Source organism: Pteropus vampyrus, unplaced genomic scaffold (genome assembly GCF_000151845.1).
Source record: "Pteropus vampyrus isolate Shadow unplaced genomic scaffold, Pvam_2.0 Scaffold548, whole genome shotgun sequence".
NCBI classification, from domain to species: Eukaryota; Metazoa; Chordata; class Mammalia; order Chiroptera; family Pteropodidae; genus Pteropus; species Pteropus vampyrus.
The window spans coordinates 2,576,107-2,591,467 of record NW_011889329.1 but is presented as its reverse complement, the minus strand read 5'-3'; the positions used below and the strand labels follow the sequence as shown (position 1 = coordinate 2,591,467).

Here is a 15,361-nt window from a genome sequence, read left to right as displayed (position 1 = left end):
AGCTATTGAAACACCTGAACACACACTCTTTCTCCTCCAATACTTTCTGCTTCTCATATGAAAGCACATTTCCCCAACAACTAATATGAACAAGGGCTCTTGAGAAGTGTTTTTTAAGGAGTATGTGTGTGTGGATGTGGAGGGTACTATGTCTCATCCTTTCCAATCTATACTGAGGTTAGATACCTGTGTGAATTTTATATTCATTAATGTTACTATATCTACGGCTCTAGGAGATTAAAAATGTTTCTTATTTTAACATGATTTTTCGAGTTTCTTTTTCACAACTCTGAGGCTATCACACTACTAGTGGCCCTCAGGGTATCTGTCAGCTTCCTGCTGGGGATTGCTCTGTAATGTTTCAATTGCGGCAAAACACTGTGATGGGGAGAAGTATACACACGAGTATGCATTCATGAAAATACACACACATCTCATAGCACGAAACCATAATTCTCATGCCATACACAAAAGCAGCTTCTCTAAATCTTTAGAAACTCTCAAAAGAGAACCTCAAAAGTAACTTTTTTACATTTGAAATATGCAAATCACCATTATTAGAATTCATCAAGCATGCAATATCACATATATTTGAACTGAGCATTTCCAAATATAATTTGCCTATCAATAGAGATGTATGAAACCAAAGAGAAATAAACTGGAACACATTGTGCAAGCATGTGTATGCACATGGGTATGCACACACACACACACCCCAAAAGGTTACCTGAATTTTGTCCCAGTGTAGCTCAGAACTGCATGGAAGAATGTTTAAAAGCAGAGATTTTAACAATGTAATTATATTTGAGTGACCAGGAGGAGAACAAAACTGCGAGGTTAAGACTCCAATAAGTTTTGTAAAATCAGGAAATCAACAGAATATTGATGAAGATAATGGCAGGAGATAGAAGAGCTGGCTGGCTCCTTTAAATCCACACAAGCCAGAGAATAGCACATACCACTTTTGACACAGCACACTCCATCTCTAATTGCATCATTCTTCCATGCTGTCTTCATCGTTTCTTGTAGTCACCAAACAGTTCTTCACCCTCCCTGCAACATCTAATCATTCAGTACATCCTATTTCATTTCAATCATGACTGTATGACTTTGTCACATGAGCCTTGCTTCATAGGTCGCACTCTGTGGTCAGCTAATTTAATGGTGCCCTTGTCTCTTCCTTTCATGAGTTTCAGCTAAGCTCATATCAATAATTTTAATTCCTGGCTATGAGAAGAGCAGCCCAGCATGATGGTAAACACTTCAGGCTCTGGAATCAGACATAGCTGTATTTAAAGCCCACTTGCTAGCTGTATGATCTTTGGCAAGTTATTTAACTTCTCTAAGCCTCAGTTTTATGAAAAATGGAGATTGTAATGGCACTTAGAGCACAGGATTGTTGTAAGGATAAAATATATCATCAATGTGAAGTATCTGGCCCGGAAAAGGCGTTCAGTAAATGTTATCCATTACCACTCCATCAACATCAACATCGTCATCACCATCATCATCATTATTCCTGCTTCCACTGTGATGAAACTGCCTAGATGAATTTTATATAGAAAGGTCCTTCTGTTTACCTCTAAAACATTACACTTCTAATATCCATAAAAATAAAGAAGCTTCTCCTTTTATCCTCTGATTCTAACACTATATATTTAATTTATTTAAATTCCTGAAAATTAATTTCAGGAATTTTTCTAACAGTTACATGCTTGCCTTGTGGCTACAAAGAGTTATGGAGAACAAGGTTCTGGCCCTTGGGATGTTGTAATGAAATATAATCACTGCCTCCCAGTAAGACCACATGCAATGGAAAGTCCCCCAAAGAGATCTCTGAAAACACACAGTGCAGGCAGCTGGCATGTGGCATGGCGGCCAAACACCTATTCGGGGCTACCTGGGCCTGGGAGGGCTGGCAGGCTCAGGAGCTCCTTGACCCCACTGTTCCTGGAAGACTCCTTGGACAGGATTATGCCATGAAACTGGTCATTAAGAGTGGCAAAGGCAGCAAAGGCAGTGTGGTCAGTGATGCCCTGAAGGACCCAGAGGTGTGCACAGACTCCGTCCGGCTTACCACGTATGCCATAGGTGTCAACATCTACAAGGAGTGCCAGGATGTGGTCCTGAAGTTGGAGGCCAAGCATCCTGAGTGGCTGTTTCAGATGAATGTGGGTCCCCCAGCAAAGAAGCTAGAGGAACTGAACCATGAGACCTGGGAGTACTAGTGGCTGCTGCGGAAACATAACATCTGGTGCCACAATGGGCTGAGCAAGAACCAAAAGTTATAGTGCGGGAGGGACTGGAGCACTCCGACCCACCAAGGATCTTGGACAGGCCCCAGAGGAGGACGCCAGAAGGGCATCACCTCTCCCTTATAGTGCCTCATGGAAGATTTTTTATTTTCCTGCAGGAAACAGACTTTTCCTTACCTAGGTTCCCATGTGGCCCTGGCTGGATCAAGGTCCTAGGGACCAATAAAGATCTCTTGTTGCTGTCAAAAGAAAAAAAAGTCTCCCAAAGAGAGACTAGGATATTATTAAGGAGGATATGCTGGAGAGCTAAACCATGACACATGTCTACTATACATGTGAGTGTTGTGTGAAAACTACTAACCTAGACCTTAGGAAGACAAATCTTAATAAATGTTTTTTTTCAACTTTCCCCTTCTCCCAATACTCTCTTCCACACTGAAGAAGAGCAACATAGTAATAAAGTCATCACATTCCATTGCATTGGCCCACTGCCCTAGGAGTTCAAGAGACAGCATCTCTCTTGGGATCTCTTCTCCAAGCAGTCTCTTGCTTCTGTGAGAGTAGACAGGTATCAGCTTTAATCTCTTTGTCTCCTCTTCTCACTCTCTTTCTCTTTTGGCTTCATTCCTTCCATGAGGTAGGAAGACAAAAAGAGGGCAGGGACACAGAAAGGCTAACATGAGTTGTTCCAGGTAGAGGGGGAAGATTCTCTGAATCTTTTTTTCCATCTTCCCCCTAAAATCATCCTCAATTGTTAGATATTACGACTATCATAGCAAGAAAAAAAAATGTCAGGGGTCTGGTCATGATGGCGTAGAAGGTAAATGCTGTGCTTTTCTCTACTAACAATCTCATTAAAATTAAGACAACCATCACTGGGAGTCACCTGAGGTCTGGCTGAACAGAAGTCCTAAAACTGGGGACATACAAAAGAGGTCAACTCAAGACTGATAGGAGGGACAGAGACATGAAATACAATGGTCCCATGACTGCATGTGATGGACAAGAATTGGGAGGGTTATTTTGGCTGCAGAGCCCTCCCCCTGAAAGAGGGAGGGATCCTGGCTCCACACTAGACTACCCAGCCCAGGGTCGCAGTGCCAGGAATAGAACTCCCCACAACCTCTGGCTGTGAAACCTAGCAGAGAATGTTGATAAGTGAGAGAGAAGGCTGTAGGAGTCGCAAACATTCCAATTAGAGGGACTGCATGGACTTACTCGGTAATGCACTCATTTGCTCTGAGCTCCAGCTCTGGGGCAGCTGCTCGAAGAATGCCAGAGACAAACAGGAAGGAACTGAGTTGTTTGGCTTCAGGGCAAGGGCTGGAGGGATAGCTTTCTTCTGGACAATATCCATTGTCGCTTTGTTGAGCCCTCCCCTCTCACAGTATTTGGATACAGGCAGACACCATATCTGAGTCTCCATCAACCTAGTTAACACAGGTACTTCTGCCTAGGTGATTCCCTGAGACCTCACCCCTCCCAACTTATAAGCCCTCCCCAAGCTGCCTCCAATGTTTTTTTTTTTTTTCCATAAAAATGGCCTGTCTTGGCTCATGCTGAGGACTTTCGTAAAACTTCATAGGCCCACAAAACACAAAGCAGCAGCACCGGCCTCGCTGTGTCCTGTACCTCTTGCTAAGCAGCCCCAAGCCCCACAGTAGCAGTGGCTAGCCTTGGTTCCTGGCTTCACCTCTCAAAGCACCTATGAGCTCAGCACGGGTGGTTGCCATTTGTAAATGGCCCTGGAAGTATACAGGCTTCAGCTGAATGTGGTGGGCAGCTGGGCCACTCCCAGGAGGCCCTTGGGCTGGCACACCTGGTGGCCTGATTCTACCAGAGCGGGAGCCAGAGCACCACCCGGGGCTGCATCTGAGGAGGAGACACCCAAAGGGCAGATTGGGCAGGCACCAGAGCCCTACTTATATGAATCTTGCTCCATAGGTTCGGCCCTTCACCAACAAATCCTCACAACCAATCAGCCCCAAGGTCAATTCCTCCCACTGACATGCAAACAGCAACCAAGGCTCAATTACAACAGGAGGGCACATAAACCCATACAAGGGGCACACCATGGACACCTGGCTTAGGTGACAAGAAAAGCCTGTGCCACTGGGTCCCCCCAGGCTACTTACTACATAAAGCCACTCTACTAAGACTGGGGACTTAGGAGCCCTACCTAATACATAGAAACAAACATAGGGAGGCAGCCAAATGAGAAGACAAAGAAACATGTCCCACATGAAAAAAAAAAAAAAAACATAACAAAGCTCCAGAAAAAGAACTAAACAAAATAGAGACAAGCTATCTACAAGATGCACAGTTCGAAACACTGGTTATAAGGATTCTCAATGAGCTAAGGGGAAGAATAGATGAACTCAGTGAGAACTTTAACAAAGAGACAGAAAACATAAAAATGGAGTTGGAAAACATAAAAGGGAACCAGTCAGAAATGAATAATACGATATCTGAGATGAAGAGTATGTTAGAGGTAATCAATAGATTGGATAAAGTAGAGGATCAAATCAGTGATTTAGAAGACAGAGTAGTGGAGGACACCCAATCAGAATAGCAACAAGAAAAGAGAATCCAAAAAATGAGGATAGTTTAAGGGGCTTCTGGGACAACATCAAATGTACCAACACTTGCCTCATAGGGATACCAGATGGAGAGAAAGAGAAAGAGAAAGGAATCAAAAGCCTATTTCAAAAAATAGTGATGAAAGATTTCCCTAACCTGACAAGTGAAATAGACATACAACCCCAGGACATGCAGAGAGTCCCAACCAAACAAAATGAACCCAAAGAGGCCCACACCAAAACACATCATCTAAAATGCCAAAAGTTAAAGACAGAGAATTTAAAAAATAGCAAGAAGAAAGCAATTAGTTATTTACAAGGGAGCTCCCAACAGACTATCAGCCAATTTCTGAAAAGAAACTTTGCAGGCCAGAAGGGATTGATTGGCATGGAATATTCAAAGTGATGAAAAGCAAAGACCTACGACCAAGATTACTCTACTCAGCAAAGCTATCATGTAGAATTGAAGGACAGGCGAATAGCTTCTCAGTCAAGAAAAAGCTAAAGGAATTCATCACCACCAAGTCAGGATTAAAGGAAATGTTGGAGTGACTTCTTTAAGAAAATAATATGTATCAAAAATATGAATAATAAAATGGCAATAACTACATATCTATCAACAAGTACTTCAAATGAAAAAAGAATTAAATTCTCCAATCAAAAGATAGAGTGGCTGAATGGATAAGAAAACAAAACCTTTACATATGCTGCCTATAAGAGACTCACTTCAGATCGAAAGACACACACAGACTGAAAGTAAAGGCATGAAAGAGATATTTCATGAAAATAGAAATTTTAAAAAATCTGAGGTAGCAATACTTATACCAGAAAAAATAGACTTTAAAACAATGGCTAATACAAGAAACAAAGGAAGATCTAGTAATCCCACTTTGGGGTATTTACCTGAAGAAATCCAGAATACTACTTTGAAAGGACATGTGCATCCATATGTTCATTGCAGCATTGTTTATGGTGGCCAGGATATAGAGGCAACCTGGGTGTCTATCAATGGGTAAATAAATAAAGAAGTTGTACATATATACAATAGAATATTACTCAGCCATTAAATAAATAAATAAATAAATAAATAATGAAATAATGAAATAATGAAATAATGAAATTTTACACCTGTAACAACATGGACATACATAGAGGGTATTGTGCTGAGTGGAGTAAGTCAGAGAAAGACAAATACCATATGATTTCACTTATAAGTAGAATCTGCAGAATAAAATAAAACAGAAACAGACTCATAAATACAGAGAACATTTTGAGTGTTACCAGATGGGACAGGGGTGGAAGAAGGGTGAAGAAGAAGGGATTAAGAAGTACAAATTGGTAGTTACAAAATAGTCATAGAGATGTAAAGTATAGGATACAGAATATAGCAATAATATTGTAATAACTATGTATGGTGTGAGATGAGTACTAGATTTACCAGGGTGATCATTTCATAAGTTGTATAAATGTCTAATTATTATGTTATATATCTTCAAGTAATATAATATTGCATGTAAACTATTATTAAAAAATAAAAAAATATATATACTTTTAAAACATGTCAGCCAGTGGGAGGTAAATTAAAAGATTACAGCAACAGGGTAAGAGAACCAGAATCAAAGTCAGAGCTTAGCCAGAATCCAAGTCAGAGCTTAGCCCAAACCTTAGCCCTGTGGCCCTGAATCCCAAAGAATCAAAGCCCATTTGAGCTTTTTTTGATATAACAAGTATTGTTAGAGCTCCACTTATGTCCCTTGGACTTTTTCATGTGCTCAGGCTGAGTTCCAACTGCCAGTTTCTGCATAACTGCTTGAGGATTCTTTTTCCAGAACTATAGATCTCTGTGCTGTCTACATGTGCAGCAATCTAAAAGAGCCAACTATTAACATGTCCCCCCAGGAGCGATGACATGTGGCTCATAATTTGGTGTATAAATATTTCAGCAACCTTGCCTCTTGTGTGGGATAATTCTGAAGTTTGTGTGTTGTGCCAGTTTTCAGAATCTCTCCACATGATTGTCAGTCTATCACTGTGGTAGCTGGCCTAAGAGCACATTTTTATTGACTGCATTAATTTCCTGTATAAGTATCCCATTCCCTTACAGGTATTACCTGTAATTGTTAAACAAACCATTTTCTTTTTCAAATCCCTTTGTCTCAGGCTCTGATTCCTAGAGATCCCAAGCTAAGATTCCGTGATTATCATTGGATCAGTTGATAAAGAACTCTGAATGAGACAGAATCTCTCCCTAAATGTTTTTGCTATTTTGTCTTATAATAATGTATATAATGATTCTTTTGTTCTTAAATCATAGCCCAGTGAGGACTTACTAGCTAAATGAGATACTGTAGATCATAACTGTAGATCATAACTTAAATAATTTCCTCTTGAGAATATTGATCTTCTAAATGTAATGGCTGTGAGAAATAAGCATTTTACTATGGAGTAGGAGATTGGGATCAAGGGTCATTTTCACAAATTGGCAAATTAAGAGGATTAGGAAAGCAACTCCTGATCACTAAAAAATGTAAACTTTCTCTGAATAATCCAAGTAGATACACAAATGCTGATCAAGATGTATTTGAAAAAGTTGTTTGAAAAAATTAAGGATAAAGAGGAGAAAAAAATGGCATAGATGATAGAGGCTCTGTTCATCTCTCTGGCGATCAAATCAAAGTTGTGATGGAAACAAGGAGCAGGCAGCAAGGAAAAATCACCCGGGATCTAGATGAACAAGCCATACAACTAGGGAGAAATCCAAGAAATCACCCTGCAAAGGCAGCAGGTAGAACAGGGCGAGGACGCGGGGCTGCCCAGTCTCGAGCGGCTGACTGAGATGGAGGCTGCGGCACCGGCAGTGGCAGAAGCTTCTTAAAGGGGCCAAGTCCACAAGCGGATTTTTGAGGTGACGGACCTGCTTGCTCTGAACACCAGTGCTGATTCGGCTGCGCTCAGGGGGCACCACAGACTTACAGGGAGACATTGTCATAGTGAGGGCCAAGACGAGACTCGCTCTGTACAGAAGTGCTGGCTGTATTCATTGTTCCCTGTTGTGCCTTCCCCCATACTAGTGCGTGGACTCAGTGCCGCCATAACCATAACCTCATCAAACTGGATAACAGAGGTTGCTCCACTCAGAGGATTCCCTGAAACCCCGCCTCCCACAACTAGCAGCCCCACCCAAGCCACATGCAGATGTGTCCTCACTTAGTCAGGTGCCCCTTGTTGAGCAGTGCCTAGACTCACACTGGAGGTAGCTGGCCTCAGTTTCTGGTGTGGTCTTTTGAGGCAACTATAAGCACAACATCTGTGGATTGCTTGCTGAATCTTAACAAGTGGCACCAGAAGGGTAGAGGCTTGGGATAAATTTGGCCTGCAGCTGAACCCCTCTCAAGACTGTGCCACTGGACACCTACTTCACAAAGTCGCACTGTGAGACTTAAGAGCTTTGAGACTTAAGAGCTTTGCTTAGTACATAGAAACAGACATGGAAAGGCAGCCAAAATGGGAAGACAAAGCAGCAGAAACCATATGATAGAACAGAACAGAGATCCAGATATAATGGAGTCAAGTAATCTAACAGATGCAGAACTCAAAACACTGGTTATTAAGATGCTCAATGAACTTAGGGGAAGTGTAGATAAATTCAGTGAGAACTTTAACAAAGAGATAAAAAAACATAAAAAATATAAATAGACATTATAAAAGGGAACCACTCTGATATGAAGAACACATTATCTGAGATGAGAAGTATATTAAATGGAATAAACAAAGGAATAAACAAAGTGAATAAAGAAAAGGATCAAACGCCTTATCTAGAATGTGGGAAAGCCAAGGACACTCAATCAGAATGGCATGAGATAAGATTCCAAGACTATAAAAATAATTTAAAGAGAATATGGGACACTATTAAGGGTCCAAATATCTGTCCGATCGGCATAACTGAAGAAAATCAAGATATTGAACAGCTGTTTGAAGAAATAATGATGGAAAACCTCCCTAACCTGGTGAAGGAAATGGACATAAAACCCCAGGAAGCTCATAGAATCTCAAAAAACATGGAACCAAAGAGGCCCACACCAAGACACATCATATTTAAAATGCCAAAGTTTAAAAACGAAGAAAGAATATTAAAAACAGCAAGAGAAAAAACATATAGTTACTTATAAAAGAACACCCATAAGACTGGAAGCTGAATTCTCAAAAGAAACTATGCAGGACAGAAGGGCTTGGCACAAAATATTTGACAGGATGAAGACCCAGGATCTACAACCAAGGATAATTTATCCAGCAAAGCTATCAGTTAGAGTTGAAGGACAAATAAAGAGCTTCCCAGACAAAAATAAGCTAAAGGAATTTATCACCACCAAGCCAGTTTTACTGAAAATGTTTGAGGGACTTCTTTAAGAAGAATAACATGTATTAAAAATAAGAAGAATGGTAACAACTACATTCCTATCAATATGTACCTTAAATGGAAAAAGAATTAAGTGCAACAACTAAAAGATGTAGTGGCTGAAAGGATAAGAAAACAAGACCCCTACATATGCTGCCTACTTCAGATTAAAGACACAGACTAAAAGAAAGAGGATGGAAAAACATATTGCTTTGATGGACCTAGAAGTTATTTAAGTCAGACAGAGAAAGATAAACACTATATGATTTCACTTATATACGGAATCTAAAGAACAAAAAGAACAAACTAATCAAAACAGACTCACAAATATAGAGGTCAGTTTGGTGATAGACAGAGGGGAGGGGGTTTGGGGTACTGGGAGAATGGTGTGAAGGGTTAAAGAAGTACAAATTAGTAGCTGATGGATGGTCACGGGGATGAGAAGCATGGCATACGGAATGCAAGTAGCATTAATACGTTGCCTAGGTGGAGGATCAGGGGAGAGAGGGAGCAATTGTGGAAATCGTTTTACGAACTATATAGATGTCTAACCAAGGTACTGTATACTTTAAACTAATTTAAATAAATATTTTTTTAAAAAAAATTAAGGGTAAAGATTTCTGGAACAAGTTAAATACATTTTAAAAGAAAGTATAAATGGAACAATCTGCTATCTGCTTCATCAATAGATGAATGATGAAATTAACAAATATAAATGCTGTCATTTTCAGCACTTAAATATAGACAGTTTCTTAAATATTTTATGTACATTATTTCACTTAAATCTCACAATAACTCTTAAAAGTATTCTTTTTTTATCCCCATTTTACTCAAGTAAACTGAAGCACAGAAATTTCGAAGAACTCTTCCAGGGTCATACAGTCAGTAAATGTTACAGATAAGATTTGAAACCATATTTTTCTACTCCAAAGTGTAAGCACTTTCTGATTTAGCTCTTTGCTTCTCACTCATATACATTTTTATTGCTGTATTTTATATTTTTCTTTGTTTATTACTTTAAAGATCAATTGTAAAATGTATAAATGAAGATAATATAATATTTAAAGCTTATAATAATTTATAATAACTGTGTGCAAATAAATTCACTCATGAGAAAAAATCCTTAGATCATGTGTCTGATCTCGGATTCATAAATTAGAGTCATCGTATTCATAATGAGTAAACAGCATATTGCATGTCCAATCAGTAATTCCATACACTGGGCTTTTTAACAGAGTCAAATCTGGCATGGTTTATACTCTTCATATGGCTTTTGAGTCCTGAATTATCACATTCCTGATTCAGAACTTAGCAGATTGCATTGCACATAGTAGGCTCTCAATAAATAATTGAATTTGAAGAAAGGCCCACTTGAGAATCCCAAGATGGGCCTCAAAGCATTCCCGGCTTCACTTTTCTCTGCCCTATAGCTTAAGAATAGATTGTACCCAGCAGCTTAGAAAGTCTCCTGCCATAGAAAGTTTCCTTGAAACTTATAATTAATGCTCTTATGTTTACTGATCACAATCCTTCTGGTCTAGCATTCTTTCCAGACTACTCCCATCTTTGTTCCTGGGTTGCTAGTGCCACCAGAGCACCACGTTGCCAGAGGAACGGCTCCATGAAGCATAACAGAACCCCCCTGCACACACACTGGAACCACCATGTAGCTCCTGGAATAATGCCCAGATTTTCCCTTAAATACCTGAAGCCGAACTGAGAAGGCAAGGCAGTTTTTGAAGGTGTTAACCCTTCTCAGATCACCCATGTTCTGACAATTAACACTTATTCTAAATATCTGAATTCCTGTGTCAGTCTATTGGCTGAGCGGCATAGGCAGCATAAGCTCCAGACTCGGTTGCCCTCTGGTTAGAAATTGAGTCCCAATTTTCCTTTTGATTAGTTTTAGGCCCAAAGCCCTCACTTAAGCTTGAAACTGTAATCACCCAATCGCTGAGATCTGAGGTAATTGCTTTACTCCTTCTGAAGTCAATGATGAGAAGCTCTCCTTGACTCACCCCTTCCCTAGCCTTGGATAATTTTCAAGGAGTTCTCCTGAGTCTTGAAGATTGATTCCTAGTTCCTCAGGTTTCTATGTCCTCTTATTCCTGGGCACTGACAACAGATCCTACTTATTCCTCAGAAGTGCTTTGTGCCTTCCTTCTTTGCCTTTATTTACAGTATTCCTTTGGTCTGAAATAACCCCCTTCCCCATGTCTTGGCTTCTGCCTGGCTTTTGTCTCAGATCCTGAAACTTGCCTGAACCAGATGCAGATGTAATTCCAGCCCCAGTCTTCAGACCAGCTGGGAGTAGTTATTTCATCCTACTGGGGTCTCCAACCTTGACTTGGCCCCTCAAATCTGGTGGCTGGCCAGTGTGAGCCTGATAAGGAGGCATAGAGCCCTGAGAGATCGCCACCGGTATGTCTGTATCAGCTGGAGGCCTGGTTTCCAGCGTGTGCCTGCAAATATCTAGCTTATTTATTCACCCTGGCTTTTGTATGAGTTCTTTGAACACAGCAGGTTCTCCAAAACAATCTCAGACAGCATAGAAAGAACCCTGTCCTCCTTAGCCCATGAGTGAAATGGTAAGTCAGGCTTGTAAATAGGATTCTGGTCATTTATAAGGCTCAGCTGCCTATAGAGACATGCAGCCCCACAGTACACCCCCACAGAGATACATGGCTTGGACAGGAGGTTTGTATACCTCTAGACATATGATTCTATTTGAAAGGGAGACTAGACTCTTGGTGAGAGTCCTGTTGACTCCATTAAGGAGAGCAGTGAGGTTATGTATTGTAATGAAGGTCCCACTGGCTGTTTAGAAAATGCAGTCAGTTGGCCTGAACCATCCCAGCCCTCAGCATACATTATAAACAAATTTCACACTTTCTTCTTTTATTGTCTTCAGAAAAGTGAACATGCTTTATATATACTTCTGGAATATAAAAGAGCAAATTGTTCCTGTGTTTGCGTAAAGTACATATTTACTCATGTTTAGTGAAAGATAAGTCAGAAACCTTCTTGCTACATACATTTGTACCTTCAGCTGGAAATGAAAGCTCCATGTGGTTGGAACCCTAATTCTCCCTGTTAATGGATCAGCCTAGCCTAGCATAGGAGATCCTACCCATTATAGTGCCCTTGCAGAAGCACATGTCAACGCTTGCCTGGACATGTGTTGTTTTGTAATTACCTAACCCTCTCCCCTCCTCACCAACTCTTAAACCCCCTGCAGTCTTCATCGCAGTCCAAACTTCTACCAATATTATTTAAAATTATAATATCACATATATAATGATTGCTTTTATCTCTACAAAAACATTTCTACAAGTAAAAAGAGGATTGCCTATTGATTTTATTTCTAACATGTTGGCATTTTTTTTTTCAATAGAGTTAAATCCCATTTGTTAGTGCTGCACTGCTCTATTGATTGAAAATACCAATGGGGTCGTGTTCCCTAAAGCATCTCTCCACATAATAAAGGGCAACCCAAATCGGATTAGTTTATTTAGCAAGGGTATCAGTTCTCAGACATCAGTGCCTCTGAGACAACCCCTTCCATTTTAAGTTACAGTTCTTAAGAAAGTTAAGATCCCTTTGAATAATCTGAGATGTGTGAAATAAGGTTAGTCACAGGATTTCCTGCCACCAGAGCTCACAAACAAACTTTCCTCACTTCCTCTTTTTTAAAGTACAATTTAGGCTCTAGTTTTTGTTTTAGTGGTTATAGTCTCCACCCTGTTACCAATGTTTAAAAGGGTTAATAGAATCTTTCTCAAGTTTTCTCTCAAGTTCTCTCTCTCTCAAGTTCTCTTTCTCTCTCTTTCAAGTTCTCTCTCTCTCTCTCTCTCTCTCTCTCTCTCCCCCCCACACCCCCACCATGTAACCTCATCCTACTTATATCTCCTCATAAGACAAATTTTCCTATACTATTCTTATGTGAGGCCATGGGCTCAGCTAACCTGTGAGCTTCTTGAGGGATTAGGTTTTATACATATGTGTATTATATATATATATATATATATATATATATATATATATATATATATATATATATATATATATGTGTGTGTGTGTATCCCCTAGCATTGTTCCAGGCCCTCGATGTTTGTTGAATGACTGGAGGCAAAACAAATGAATCAGATGAAGTTATTCCTCCCAGGTAAGAATAATTTAGTTTAATTAAAATCTCTGTTTTCACAAGGCCATGAAAGATAAAAACTGATGGTAAGAATTTCAGACCCTAAGGCATAGTTTCCCCCACTTTGACATATATCAGGTTCTTACATGCTATGAGTGATGGAGCTGGAGATTTCCTTATTCAAAGTTATAAGTTCCCTATTTTCACCAGACTATCTGGATTTTCCAGTAGCATTCCTCTCCTTCCACCTTGTCCACAACATGTAATTTAATTTGTAAGTAAATCTCTCTCTAATACAGAGAAATTCCAAGCTCCATACTATATATCAGTAACGTTTCTACGAGGTACAATTCACATGACTCACTTTGAACAGATTTAAATCCTTGATGAATTTCATTCAGGATCCATCAGCTAGCATTCCTTTTTAATCCACAAGCCTTTTCTCTGAGTGATAGGATTCTCATTGGTTCACTTTACTTCCACCCTCCAGTCCAGGGTGGGGCTATTATCTCTGTTTCTCATTCTGGATTCTGGAGGAGTTAGGTTCTGTTTTGTTTGAACCCTAGATGGAACCCATTTGCTTCTGGTAGAACCCGTTTCTGTGTATGCAGTCTGCATCTTTATCACTACCACAACTGATACATTCTGACTACTCTGCTCTATGAATTTTGCTTTTTTAAAACCTCCATGCCCTAGCCCATGGCACAGGCCTTGCTCACTCCATGAACTTTTCTATATACTTTTCTGTCTTAGGAGGGTCTGCCTGGCATTACTCATCACCATGCATCTACGATCCTCTGCTTTGAATCTTCCTTTTTTCCCCTTCTTAACTCTTTAGCCAATCTCTTTCTCCAGCCTATATTCTCCTATCATGGCTTGCCCGCTCTGTTTTCTTAAAATGCCTCAATTAATTCTTCATAACATACTAGCTGAGGGTCAACTTCACCTCCTTCTCTCATCCCTAATCTAGCTAAGGGATCCCTCTAGGATATAACTAAACAAGTTAAGAGTAAGGGCCATGGTGTATATCCTTACTCTTACATGCCCCACACAGCAAAAAGGACAGGCATTTAAACATAGCCAATACTCAATAAAGGTTTGTGGATTTGATTTTCTTGAATAGTATCCCCCATTTAGAGTTCCACAATGCATATCTTTGTTGTGAAGACAATTCTAATGTACTTCAATTTTACTGGAAAAATACTTAAGGTCCCACATTTATAAATGAAAACAACTACTTCCAACTCTCTGTAGTGGTGGTTGGGGGGCCTGTTCAAAAACACTTTCGAAGGAAGACATTGTAGCTTCTCCGTTAGCTAACTGATAGTGGAAGGAAACATTTCTACAACTTGTGCTATATAATTACAGAGGGTGCAAGCCATAGACAGGAAAACCTCTGGCCATCACATTCTGTTTAAGTGTAAGGGGAGACTTAGCTGTGATGACCTAGGAAAAGCATCTCAATGGATAGCACTAAATGCCCACCCTGATTTATTCAGACTTTGACTGGTTAAATGAAAAGCAAGTGTGCTTTCTTCTCCTCAATGAAAATAATAGGTGTGCATTTTTTTAAAGAAGGTATTTTAACCATGTCACATCCCAGCCAGGTAGAGTTCTGCCTCCTCACACTTGTAAGAATTTAGTTTCAGTTTCTAAGTACTTTCTTTGAGTCGGTCTCCTGGGGGATGGTATTTCTCTCAAAATAACATGAAGCACCTTCACTTTTAAAAGGACTTAGGTTTATTAAATATGATTTACAATGAGTACTGTGACAGTTGCCAGATGGCAAATTTTCGATTGCTCTTTGCCCTTCATAAGTAATCATCATTTCTAAAGGAAAGAGGTGCCTCTCTGGTTTCAAACCTTCTTCTGAATTGCTGCAGTCTTTCAATCAGTACTACATAATATCTTAATCATAAAATGTCTTATGTTGTTTTCTAGTGAAATGAATTGCATAATTCTCCTCTTTTTAGTAAGGCTTGGACCT

The 15,361-nt window shown here is 39.8% G+C and overlaps 1 pseudogene; it reads left to right on the top strand.

Annotated features, from left to right (window-relative positions):
• The first annotated feature begins 1,871 nt into the window (after positions 1-1,871).
• On the top strand, positions 1,872-2,228 carry LOC105308110 (annotated as a pseudogene).
• Positions 2,229-15,361: the final 13,133 nt, after the last annotated feature.